Consider the following 13,574-nt stretch of genomic DNA (forward strand, 5'->3'; position numbering starts at 1 on the left):
TGCCGGCCGCTGTGGCAAGCGGGTAGAATTACTCGGGTCTCTCTTCATGACGAATAAGCCTTTCGCCTTTTACTAAAGACTTCCGTGGAGAGGGACGTTGATGAGTTATGGATATTTTTGGAAGGCCTTGCCCATTGGACAAGGCCAGCTCAGCTGTTGAAGAAAATGACATGGAGCACGGTGGTGCGCTCGGTTGTCTTGAGTGCAAATAGGTGTGAGCGCTTTAACTAATAGTATCGAAGGTTCTCAAAATGCGTCAAAGTCTTAATATCTACAAGCTCACATACTGCCACTGTGTCTTGTGTGTGTGCTTAAAGGGGACATTTTAAGACTTGGTTGTTGGGTACCGCAAAGAGGCCATTGTTACGCCCACGTGGAGGGGACTAGTCGTTGACTGACCGGCAGGGCACTGGTGTGTGGATTGAGTGCTTTCCTCTATGGCCAGCATGTACAACTCATACTTACCTGGCAGGGGAGACACCATGATCATGAAGGTGGTTCACCCTCGGCGAGGCTCAGCCATTGCACCCCGTGCTTTGCTGACCCGGGCGAATTCCCCAAATGTGGGAATCTCGACTGCACCATTTTTGGTAGTGGGGGACTGCGTTCGCGCTCTCCCCTGATTAAGTGTTGAAAACATGCGGATAGTGCTGGAAAGGAGCCCTACCCTACCTGGAAAAACACCCAATGTGGCGTTTTGCCTGGCTCTCCACGCGGCCCCGGGGAGCCTTGTCACCCAGGAGGGGGAGGGGGTGGCCTGGGCCAGCCTCTAACGTGACTTCCGGGGCACGAGTGTAAAATCTTCAAAGTGTGGACAGCAGAAAGTCGTTTTGCCCGGCCCTCCACTCGGACCCAGGAAGCCTTGGGCCCCCACCGGGGTGCCAGGCCCGAAGCCAGCTAAACCCACGACCCGGCTCTCCATCCGAACCCGGGTACCTTTTGCCCTGCTCTCCACTCGGACCCAGGGAGCCCTGGTCCCCCACCGGGGTGCCAGGCCCGAAGCCAGCTAAACCCACGACCCGGCTCTCCATCCGAACCCGGGTACCCACTCTTAAGCACCCCCCCCCGGAATCTTCACAATCTAACACCAGGTGCTGTAAGCTTTTCATTAACGCATTGGCTACTGCCATCTGCTGTATATGGGCCGTACCGGCCACCGCTGCCTTTGCTTACGGCCATACCACCCTGAACACGCCCGATCTCGTCCGATCTCGGAAGCTAAGCAGGGTCGGGCCCGGTTAGTACTTGGATGGGAGACCGCCTGGGAATACCAGGTGCTGTAAGCATTTTCATGTCGGCATACTGAATGAGCAATGGTCATTCATGAATGGCCATGCTAAACACTAGATCTTTGTGCACCACTAAAACGTTTTGCCCCCCAAAGCGCATAGGCCACGCCTACATCATTAAACCCCACCCTCAATCCGACAGGCCCCGCTTTCAACCCGGACACCCGCTCTTAACCACCCACCCAAGACGCCTTAAACCCAGCCGCGGGGGCACAGGGCCACCTCGGACTGTGAAAAAACGCATGTGCTGTTTTGCGGAGCTGCCCACGCCAAGTGTGTGCGTGCACGCGCGCCGTTAAGCGCTTGACCGGCGCGGCTAGAGGCTTTGCCGGCCGCTGTGGCAAGCGGGTAGAATTACTCGGGTCTCTCTTCATGACGAATAAGCCTTTCGCCTTTTACTAAAGACTTCCGTGGAGAGGGACGTTGATGAGTTATGGATATTTTTGGAAGGCCTTGCCCATTGGACAAGGCCAGCTCAGCTGTTGAAGAAAATGACATGGAGCACGGTGGTGCGCTCGGTTGTCTTGAGTGCAAATAGGTGTGAGCGCTTTAACTAATAGTATCGAAGGTTCTCAAAATGCGTCAAAGTCTTAATATCTACAAGCTCACATACTGCCACTGTGTCTTGTGTGTGTGCTTAAAGGGGAAATTTTAAGACTTGGTTGTTGGGTACCGCAAAGAGGCCATTGTTACGCCCACGTGGAGGGGACTAGTCGTTGACTGACCGGCAGGGCACTGGTGTGTGGATTGAGTGCTTTCCTCTATGGCCAGCATGTACAACTCATACTTACCTGGCAGGGGAGACACCATGATCATGAAGGTGGTTCACCCTCGGCGAGGCTCAGCCATTGCACCCCGTGCTTTGCTGACCCGGGCGAATTCCCCAAATGTGGGAATCTCGACTGCACCATTTTTGGTAGTGGGGGACTGCGTTCGCGCTCTCCCCTGATTAAGTGTTGAAAACATGCGGATAGTGCTGGAAAGGAGCCCTACCCTACCTGGAAAAACACCCAATGTGGCGTTTTGCCTGGCTCTCCACGCGGCCCCGGGGAGCCTTGTCACCCAGGAGGGGGAGGGGGTGGCCTGGGCCAGCCTCTAACGTGACTTCCGGGGCACGAGTGTAAAATCTTCAAAGTGTGGACAGCAGAAAGTCGTTTTGCCCGGCCCTCCACTCGGACCCAGGAAGCCTTGGGCCCCCACCGGGGTGCCAGGCCCGAAGCCAGCTAAACCCACGACCCGGCTCTCCATCCGAACCCGGGTACCTTTTGCCCTGCTCTCCACTCGGACCCAGGGAGCCCTGGTCCCCCACCGGGGTGCCAGGCCCGAAGCCAGCTAAACCCACGACCCGGCTCTCCATCCGAACCCGGGTACCCACTCTTAAGCACCCCCCCCCGGAATCTTCACAATCTAACACCAGGTGCTGTAAGCTTTTCATTAACGCATTGGCTACTGCCATCTGCTGTATATGGGCCGTACCGGCCACCGCTGCCTTTGCTTACGGCCATACCACCCTGAACACGCCCGATCTCGTCCGATCTCGGAAGCTAAGCAGGGTCGGGCCCGGTTAGTACTTGGATGGGAGACCGCCTGGGAATACCAGGTGCTGTAAGCATTTTCATGTCGGCATACTGAATGAGCAATGGTCATTCATGAATGGCCATGCTAAACACTAGATCTTTGTGCACCACTAAAACGTTTTGCCCCCCAAAGCGCATAGGCCACGCCTACATCATTAAACCCCACCCTCAATCCGACAGGCCCCGCTTTCAACCCGGACACCCGCTCTTAACCACCCACCCAAGACGCCTTAAACCCAGCCGCGTGGGCACAGGGCCACCTCGGACTGTGAAAAAACGCATGTGCTGTTTTGCGGAGCTGCCCACGCCAAGTGTGTGCGTGCACGCGCGCCGTTAAGCGCTTGACCGGCGCGGCTAGAGGCTTTGCCGGCCGCTGTGGCAAGCGGGTAGAATTACTCGGGTCTCTCTTCATGACGAATAAGCCTTTCGCCTTTTACTAAAGACTTCCGTGGAGAGGGACGTTGATGAGTTATGGATATTTTTGGAAGGCCTTGCCCATTGGACAAGGCCAGCTCAGCTGTTGAAGAAAATGACATGGAGCACGGTGGTGCGCTCGGTTGTCTTGAGTGCAAATAGGTGTGAGCGCTTTAACTAATAGTATCGAAGGTTCTCAAAATGCGTCAAAGTCTTAATATCTACAAGCTCACATACTGCCACTGTGTCTTGTGTGTGTGCTTAAAGGGGACATTTTAAGACTTGGTTGTTGGGTACCGCAAAGAGGCCATTGTTACGCCCACGTGGAGGGGACTAGTCGTTGACTGACCGGCAGGGCACTGGTGTGTGGATTGAGTGCTTTCCTCTATGGCCAGCATGTACAACTCATACTTACCTGGCAGGGGAGACACCATGATCATGAAGGTGGTTCACCCTCACCGAGGGTGAACCACCTTCATGGCTGGCCTTGTCCAATGGGCAAGGCCTTCCAAAAACATCCATAACTCATCAACGTCCCTCTCCACGGAAGTCTTTAGTAAAAGGCGAAAGGCTTATTCGTCATGAAGAGAGACCCGAGTAATTCTACCCGCTTGCCACAGCGGCCGGCAAAGCCTCTAGCCGCGCCGGTCAAGCGCTTAACGGCGCGCGTGCACGCACACACTTGGCGTGGGCAGCTCCGCAAAACAGCACATGCGTTTTTTCACAGTCCGAGGTGGCCCTGTGCCCCCGCGGCTGGGTTTAAGGCGTCTTGGGTGGGTGGTTAAGAGCGGGTGTCCGGGTTGAAAGCGGGGCCTGTCGGATTGAGGGTGGGGTTTAATGATGTAGGCGTGGCCTATGCGCTTTGGGGGGCAAAACGTTTTAGTGGTGCACAAAGATCTAGTGTTTAGCATGGCCATTCATGAATGACCATTGCTCATTCAGTATGCCGACATGAAAATGCTTACAGCACCTGGTATTCCCAGGCGGTCTCCCATCCAAGTACTAACCGGGCCCGACCCTGCTTAGCTTCCGAGATCGGACGAGATCGGGCGTGTTCAGGGTGGTATGGCCGTAAGCAAAGGCAGCGGTGGCCGGTACGGCCCATATACAGCAGATGGCAGTAGCCAATGCGTTAATGAAAAGCTTACAGCACCTGGTGTTAGATTGTGAAGATTCCGGGGGGGGTGCTTAAGAGTGGGTACCCGGGTTCGGATGGAGAGCCGGGTCGTGGGTTTAGCTGGCTTCGGGCCTGGCACCCCGGTGGGGGACCAGGGCTCCCTGGGTCCGAGTGGAGAGCAGGGCAAAAGGTACCCGGGTTCGGATGGAGAGCCGGGTCGTGGGTTTAGCTGGCTTCGGGCCTGGCACCCCGGTGGGGGCCCAAGGCTTCCTGGGTCCGAGTGGAGGGCCGGGCAAAACGACTTTCTGCTGTCCACACTTTGAAGATTTTACACTCGTGCCCCGGAAGTCACGTTAGAGGCTGGCCCAGGCCACCCCCTCCCCCTCCTGGGTGACAAGGCTCCCCGGGGCCGCGTGGAGAGCCAGGCAAAACGCCACATTGGGTGTTTTTCCAGGTAGGGTAGGGCTCCTTTCCAGCACTATCCGCATGTTTTCAACACTTAATCAGGGGAGAGCGCGAACGCAGTCCCCCACTACCAAAAATGGTGCAGTCGAGATTCCCACATTTGGGGAATTCGCCCGGGTCAGCAAAGCACGGGGTGCAATGGCTGAGCCTCGCCGAGGGTGAACCACCTTCATGATCATGGTGTCTCCCCTGCCAGGTAAGTATGAGTTGTACATGCTGGCCATAGAGGAAAGCACTCAATCCACACACCAGTGCCCTGCCGGTCAGTCAACGACTAGTCCCCTCCACGTGGGCGTAACAATGGCCTCTTTGCGGTACCCAACAACCAAGTCTTAAAATTTCCCCTTTAAGCACACACACAAGACACAGTGGCAGTATGTGAGCTTGTAGATATTAAGACTTTGACGCATTTTGAGAACCTTCGATACTATTAGTTAAAGCGCTCACACCTATTTGCACTCAAGACAACCGAGCGCACCACCGTGCTCCATGTCATTTTCTTCAACAGCTGAGCTGGCCTTGTCCAATGGGCAAGGCCTTCCAAAAATATCCATAACTCATCAACGTCCCTCTCCACGGAAGTCTTTAGTAAAAGGCGAAAGGCTTATTCGTCATGAAGAGAGACCCGAGTAATTCTACCCGCTTGCCACAGCGGCCGGCAAAGCCTCTAGCCGCGCCGGTCAAGCGCTTAACGGCGCGCGTGCACGCACACACTTGGCGTGGGCAGCTCCGCAAAACAGCACATGCGTTTTTTCACAGTCCGAGGTGGCCCTGTGCCCCCGCGGCTGGGTTTAAGGCGTCTTGGGTGGGTGGTTAAGAGCGGGTGTCCGGGTTGAAAGCGGGGCCTGTCGGATTGAGGGTGGGGTTTAATGATGTAGGCGTGGCCTATGCGCTTTGGGGGGCAAAACGTTTTAGTGGTGCACAAAGATCTAGTGTTTAGCATGGCCATTCATGAATGACCATTGCTCATTCAGTATGCCGACATGAAAATGCTTACAGCACCTGGTATTCCCAGGCGGTCTCCCATCCAAGTACTAACCGGGCCCGACCCTGCTTAGCTTCCGAGATCGGACGAGATCGGGCGTGTTCAGGGTGGTATGGCCGTAAGCAAAGGCAGCGGTGGCCGGTACGGCCCATATACAGCAGATGGCAGTAGCCAATGCGTTAATGAAAAGCTTACAGCACCTGGTGTTAGATTGTGAAGATTCCGGGGGGGGTGCTTAAGAGTGGGTACCCGGGTTTCGGATGGAGAGCCGGGTCGTGGGTTTAGCTGGCTTCGGGCCTGGCACCCCGGTGGGGGACCAGGGCTCCCTGGGTCCGAGTGGAGAGCAGGGCAAAAGGTACCCGGGTTCGGATGGAGAGCCGGGTCGTGGGTTTAGCTGGCTTCGGGCCTGGCACCCCGGTGGGGGCCCAAGGCTTCCTGGGTCCGAGTGGAGGGCCGGGCAAAACGACTTTCTGCTGTCCACACTTTGAAGATTTTACCCTCGTGCCCCGGAAGTCACGTTAGAGGCTGGCCCAGGCCACCCCCTCCCCCTCCTGGGTGACAAGGCTCCCCGGGGCCGCGTGGAGAGCCAGGCAAAACGCCACATTGGGTGTTTTTCCAGGTAGGGTAGGGCTCCTTTCCAGCACTATCCGCATGTTTTCAACACTTAATCAGGGGAGAGCGCGAACGCAGTCCCCCACTACCAAAAATGGTGCAGTCGAGATTCCCACATTTGGGGAATTCGCCCGGGTCAGCAAAGCACGGGGTGCAATGGCTGAGCCTCGCCGAGGGTGAACCACCTTCATGATCATGGTGTCTCCCCTGCCAGGTAAGTATGAGTTGTACATGCTGGCCATAGAGGAAAGCACTCAATCCACACACCAGTGCCCTGCCGGTCAGTCAACGACTAGTCCCCTCCACGTGGGCGTAACAATGGCCTCTTTGCGGTACCCAACAACCAAGTCTTAAAATTTCCCCTTTAAGCACACACACAAGACACAGTGGCAGTATGTGAGCTTGTAGATATTAAGACTTTGACGCATTTTGAGAACCTTCGATACTATTAGTTAAAGCGCTCAAACCTATTTGCACTCAAGACAACCGAGCGCACCACCGTGCTCCATGTCATTTTCTTCAACAGCTGAGCTGGCCTTGTCCAATGGGCAAGGCCTTCCAAAAATATCCATAACTCATCAACGTCCCTCTCCACGGAAGTCTTTAGTAAAAGGCGAAAGGCTTATTCGTCATGAAGAGAGACCCGAGTAATTCTACCCGCTTGCCACAGCGGCCGGCAAAGCCTCTAGCCGCGCCGGTCAAGCGCTTAACGGCGCGCGTGCACGCACACACTTGGCGTGGGCAGCTCCGCAAAACAGCACATGCGTTTTTTCACAGTCCGAGGTGGCCCTGTGCCCCCGCGGCTGGGTTTAAGGCGTCTTGGGTGGGTGGTTAAGAGCGGGTGTCCGGGTTGAAAGCGGGGCCTGTCGGATTGAGGGTGGGGTTTAATGATGTAGGCGTGGCCTATGCGCTTTGGGGGGCAAAACGTTTTAGTGGTGCACAAAGATCTAGTGTTTAGCATGGCCATTCATGAATGACCATTGCTCATTCAGTATGCCGACATGAAAATGCTTACAGCACCTGGTATTCCCAGGCGGTCTCCCATCCAAGTACTAACCGGGCCCGACCCTGCTTAGCTTCCGAGATCGGACGAGATCGGGCGTGTTCAGGGTGGTATGGCCGTAAGCAAAGGCAGCGGTGGCCGGTACGGCCCATATACAGCAGATGGCAGTAGCCAATGCGTTAATGAAAAGCTTACAGCACCTGGTGTTAGATTGTGAAGATTCCGGGGGGGGTGCTTAAGAGTGGGTACCCGGGTTTCGGATGGAGAGCCGGGTCGTGGGTTTAGCTGGCTTCGGGCCTGGCACCCCGGTGGGGGACCAGGGCTCCCTGGGTCCGAGTGGAGAGCAGGGCAAAAGGTACCCGGGTTCGGATGGAGAGCCGGGTCGTGGGTTTAGCTGGCTTCGGGCCTGGCACCCCGGTGGGGGCCCAAGGCTTCCTGGGTCCGAGTGGAGGGCCGGGCAAAACGACTTTCTGCTGTCCACACTTTGAAGATTTTACCCTCGTGCCCCGGAAGTCACGTTAGAGGCTGGCCCAGGCCACCCCCTCCCCCTCCTGGGTGACAAGGCTCCCCGGGGCCGTGTGGAGAGCCAGGCAAAACGCCACATTGGGTGTTTTTCCAGGTAGGGTAGGGCTCCTTTCCAGCACTATCCGCATGTTTTCAACACTTAATCAGGGGAGAGCGCGAACGCAGTCCCCCACTACCAAAAATGGTGCAGTCGAGATTCCCACATTTGGGGAATTCGCCCGGGTCAGCAAAGCACGGGGTGCAATGGCTGAGCCTCGCCGAGGGTGAACCACCTTCATGATCATGGTGTCTCCCCTGCCAGGTAAGTATGAGTTGTACATGCTGGCCATAGAGGAAAGCACTCAATCCACACACCAGTGCCCTGCCGGTCAGTCAACGACTAGTCCCCTCCACGTGGGCGTAACAATGGCCTCTTTGCGGTACCCAACAACCAAGTCTTAAAATTTCCCCTTTAAGCACACACACAAGACACAGTGGCAGTATGTGAGCTTGTAGATATTAAGACTTTGACGCATTTTGAGAACCTTCGATACTATTAGTTAAAGCGCTCACACCTATTTGCACTCAAGACAACCGAGCGCACCACCGTGCTCCATGTCATTTTCTTCAACAGCTGAGCTGGCCTTGTCCAATGGGCAAGGCCTTCCAAAAATATCCATAACTCATCAACGTCCCTCTCCACGGAAGTCTTTAGTAAAAGGCGAAAGGCTTATTCGTCATGAAGAGAGACCCGAGTAATTCTACCCGCTTGCCACAGCGGCCGGCAAAGCCTCTAGCCGCGCCGGTCAAGCGCTTAACGGCGCGCGTGCACGCACACACTTGGCGTGGGCAGCTCCGCAAAACAGCACATGCGTTTTTTCACAGTCCGAGGTGGCCCTGTGCCCCCGCGGCTGGGTTTAAGGCGTCTTGGGTGGGTGGTTAAGAGCGGGCGTCCGGGTTGAAAGCGGGGCCTGTCGGATTGAGGGTGGGGTTTAATGATGTAGGCGTGGCCTATGCGCTTTGGGGGGCAAAACGTTTTAGTGGTGCACAAAGATCTAGTGTTTAGCATGGCCATTCATGAATGACCATTGCTCATTCAGTATGCCGACATGAAAATGCTTACAGCACCTGGTATTCCCAGGCGGTCTCCCATCCAAGTACTAACCGGGCCCGACCCTGCTTAGCTTCCGAGATCGGACGAGATCGGGCGTGTTCAGGGTGGTATGGCCGTAAGCAAAGGCAGCGGTGGCCGGTACGGCCCATATACAGCAGATGGCAGTAGCCAATGCGTTAATGAAAAGCTTACAGCACCTGGTGTTAGATTGTGAAGATTCCGGGGGGGGTGCTTAAGAGTGGGTACCCGGGTTCGGATGGAGAGCCGGGTCGTGGGTTTAGCTGGCTTCGGGCCTGGCACCCCGGTGGGGGACCAGGGCTCCCTGGGTCCGAGTGGAGAGCAGGGCAAAAGGTACCCGGGTTCGGATGGAGAGCCGGGTCGTGGGTTTAGCTGGCTTCGGGCCTGGCACCCCGGTGGGGGCCCAAGGCTTCCTGGGTCCGAGTGGAGGGCCGGGCAAAACGACTTTCTGCTGTCCACACTTTGAAGATTTTACACTCGTGCCCCGGAAGTCACGTTAGAGGCTGGCCCAGGCCACCCCCTCCCCCTCCTGGGTGACAAGGCTCCCCGGGGCCGCGTGGAGAGCCAGGCAAAACGCCACATTGGGTGTTTTTCCAGGTAGGGTAGGGCTCCGTTCCAGCACTATCCGCATGTTTTCAACACTTAATCAGGGGAGAGCGCGAACGCAGTCCCCCACTACCAAAAATGGTGCAGTCGAGATTCCCACATTTGGGGAATTCGCCCGGGTCAGCAAAGCACGGGGTGCAATGGCTGAGCCTCGCCGAGGGTGAACCACCTTCATGATCATGGTGTCTCCCCTGCCAGGTAAGTATGAGTTGTACATGCTGGCCATAGAGGAAAGCACTCAATCCACACACCAGTGCCCTGCCGGTCAGTCAACGACTAGTCCCCTCCACGTGGGCGTAACAATGGCCTCTTTGCGGTACCCAACAACCAAGTCTTAAAATTTCCCCTTTAAGCACACACACAAGACACAGTGGCAGTATGTGAGCTTGTAGATATTAAGACTTTGACGCATTTTGAGAACCTTCGATACTATTAGTTAAAGCGCTCACACCTATTTGCACTCAAGACAACCGAGCGCACCACCGTGCTCCATGTCATTTTCTTCAACAGCTGAGCTGGCCTTGTCCAATGGGCAAGGCCTTCCAAAAATATCCATAACTCATCAACGTCCCTCTCCACGGAAGTCTTTAGTAAAAGGCGAAAGGCTTATTCGTCATGAAGAGAGACCCGAGTAATTCTACCCGCTTACCCCAGCGGCCGGCAAAGCCTCTAGCCGCGCCGGTCAAGCGCTTAACGGCGCGCGTGCACGCACACACTTGGCGTGGGCAGCTCCGCAAAACAGCACATGCGTTTTTTCACAGTCCGAGGTGGCCCTGTGCCCCCGCGGCTGGGTTTAAGGCGTCTTGGGTGGGTGGTTAAGAGCGGGTGTCCGGGTTGAAAGCGGGGCCTGTCGGATTGAGGGTGGGGTTTAATGATGTAGGCGTGGCCTATGCGCTTTGGGGGGCAAAACGTTTTAGTGGTGCACAAAGATCTAGTGTTTAGCATGGCCATTCATGAATGACCATTGCTCATTCAGTATGCCGACATGAAAATGCTTACAGCACCTGGTATTCCCAGGCGGTCTCCCATCCAAGTACTAACCGGGCCCGACCCTGCTTAGCTTCCGAGATCGGACGAGATCGGGCGTGTTCAGGGTGGTATGGCCGTAAGCAAAGGCAGCGGTGGCCGGTACGGCCCATATACAGCAGATGGCAGTAGCCAATGCGTTAATGAAAAGCTTACAGCACCTGGTGTTAGATTGTGAAGATTCCGGGGGGGGTGCTTAAGAGTGGGTACCCGGGTTTCGGATGGAGAGCCGGGTCGTGGGTTTAGCTGGCTTCGGGCCTGGCACCCCGGTGGGGGACCAGGGCTCCCTGGGTCCGAGTGGAGAGCAGGGCAAAAGGTACCCGGGTTCGGATGGAGAGCCGGGTCGTGGGTTTAGCTGGCTTCGGGCCTGGCACCCCGGTGGGGGCCCAAGGCTTCCTGGGTCCGAGTGGAGGGCCGGGCAAAACGACTTTCTGCTGTCCACACTTTGAAGATTTTACCCTCGTGCCCCGGAAGTCACGTTAGAGGCTGGCCCAGGCCACCCCCTCCCCCTCCTGGGTGACAAGGCTCCCCGGGGCCGCGTGGAGAGCCAGGCAAAACGCCACATTGGGTGTTTTTCCAGGTAGGGTAGGGCTCCTTTCCAGCACTATCCGCATGTTTTCAACACTTAATCAGGGGAGAGCGCGAACGCAGTCCCCCACTACCAAAAATGGTGCAGTCGAGATTCCCACATTTGGGGAATTCGCCCGGGTCAGCAAAGCACGGGGTGCAATGGCTGAGCCTCGCCGAGGGTGAACCACCTTCATGATCATGGTGTCTCCCCTGCCAGGTAAGTATGAGTTGTACATGCTGGCCATAGAGGAAAGCACTCAATCCACACACCAGTGCCCTGCCGGTCAGTCAACGACTAGTCCCCTCCACGTGGGCGTAACAATGGCCTCTTTGCGGTACCCAACAACCAAGTCTTAAAATTTCCCCTTTAAGCACACACACAAGACACAGTGGCAGTATGTGAGCTTGTAGATATTAAGACTTTGACGCATTTTGAGAACCTTCGATACTATTAGTTAACGCGCTCACACCTATTTGCACTCAAGACAACCGAGCGCACCACCGTGCTCCATGTCATTTTCTTCAACAGCTGAGCTGGCCTTGTCCAATGGGCAAGGCCTTCCAAAAATATCCATAACTCATCAACGTCCCTCTCCACGGAAGTCTTTAGTAAAAGGCGAAAGGCTTATTCGTCATGAAGAGAGACCCGAGTAATTCTACCCGCTTGCCACAGCGGCCGGCAAAGCCTCTAGCCGCGCCGGTCAAGCGCTTAACGGCGCGCGTGCACGCACACACTTGGCGTGGGCAGCTCCGCAAAACAGCACATGCGTTTTTTCACAGTCCGAGGTGGCCCTGTGCCCCCGCGGCTGGGTTTAAGGCGTCTTGGGTGGGTGGTTAAGAGCGGGCGTCCGGGTTGAAAGCGGGGCCTGTCGGATTGAGGGTGGGGTTTAATGATGTAGGCGTGGCCTATGCGCTTTGGGGGGCAAAACGTTTTAGTGGTGCACAAAGATCTAGTGTTTAGCATGGCCATTCATGAATGACCATTGCTCATTCAGTATGCCGACATGAAAATGCTTACAGCACCTGGTATTCCCAGGCGGTCTCCCATCCAAGTACTAACCGGGCCCGACCCTGCTTAGCTTCCGAGATCGGACGAGATCGGGCGTGTTCAGGGTGGTATGGCCGTAAGCAAAGGCAGCGGTGGCCGGTACGGCCCATATACAGCAGATGGCAGTAGCCAATGCGTTAATGAAAAGCTTACAGCACCTGGTGTTAGATTGTGAAGATTCCGGGGGGGGTGCTTAAGAGTGGGTACCCGGGTTTCGGATGGAGAGCCGGGTCGTGGGTTTAGCTGGCTTCGGGCCTGGCACCCCGGTGGGGGACCAGGGCTCCCTGGGTCCGAGTGGAGAGCAGGGCAAAAGGTACCCGGGTTCGGATGGAGAGCCGGGTCGTGGGTTTAGCTGGCTTCGGGCCTGGCACCCCGGTGGGGGCCCAAGGCTTCCTGGGTCCGAGTGGAGGGCCGGGCAAAACGACTTTCTGCTGTCCACACTTTGAAGATTTTACCCTCGTGCCCCGGAAGTCACGTTAGAGGCTGGCCCAGGCCACCCCCTCCCCCTCCTGGGTGACAAGGCTCCCCGGGGCCGCGTGGAGAGCCAGGCAAAACGCCACATTGGGTGTTTTTCCAGGTAGGGTAGGGCTCCTTTCCAGCACTATCCGCATGTTTTCAACACTTAATCAGGGGAGAGCGCGAACGCAGTCCCCCACTACCAAAAATGGTGCAGTCGAGATTCCCAGATTTGGGGAATTCGCCCGGGTCAGCAAAGCACGGGGTGCAATGGCTGAGCCTCGCCGAGGGTGAACCACCTTCATGATCATGGTGTCTCCCCTGCCAGGTAAGTATGAGTTGTACATGCTGGCCATAGAGGAAAGCACTCAATCCACACACCAGTGCCCTGCCGGTCAGTCAACGACTAGTCCCCTCCACGTGGGCGTAACAATGGCCTCTTTGCGGTACCCAACAACCAAGTCTTAAAATTTCCCCTTTAAGCACACACACAAGACACAGTGGCAGTATGTGAGCTTGTAGATATTAAGACTTTGACGCATTTTGAGAACCTTCGATACTATTAGTTAAAGCGCTCACACCTATTTGCACTCAAGACAACCGAGCGCACCACCGTGCTCCATGTCATTTTCTTCAACAGCTGAGCTGGCCTTGTCCAATGGGCAAGGCCTTCCAAAAATATCCATAACTCATCAACGTCCCTCTCCACGGAAGTCTTTAGTAAAAGGCGAAAGGCTTATTCGTCATGAAGAGAGACCCGAGTAATTCTA

Source organism: Electrona antarctica, assembly GCF_951216825.1.
Source record: "Electrona antarctica genome assembly, chromosome: 16".
Taxonomy (NCBI): domain Eukaryota; kingdom Metazoa; phylum Chordata; class Actinopteri; order Myctophiformes; family Myctophidae; genus Electrona; species Electrona antarctica.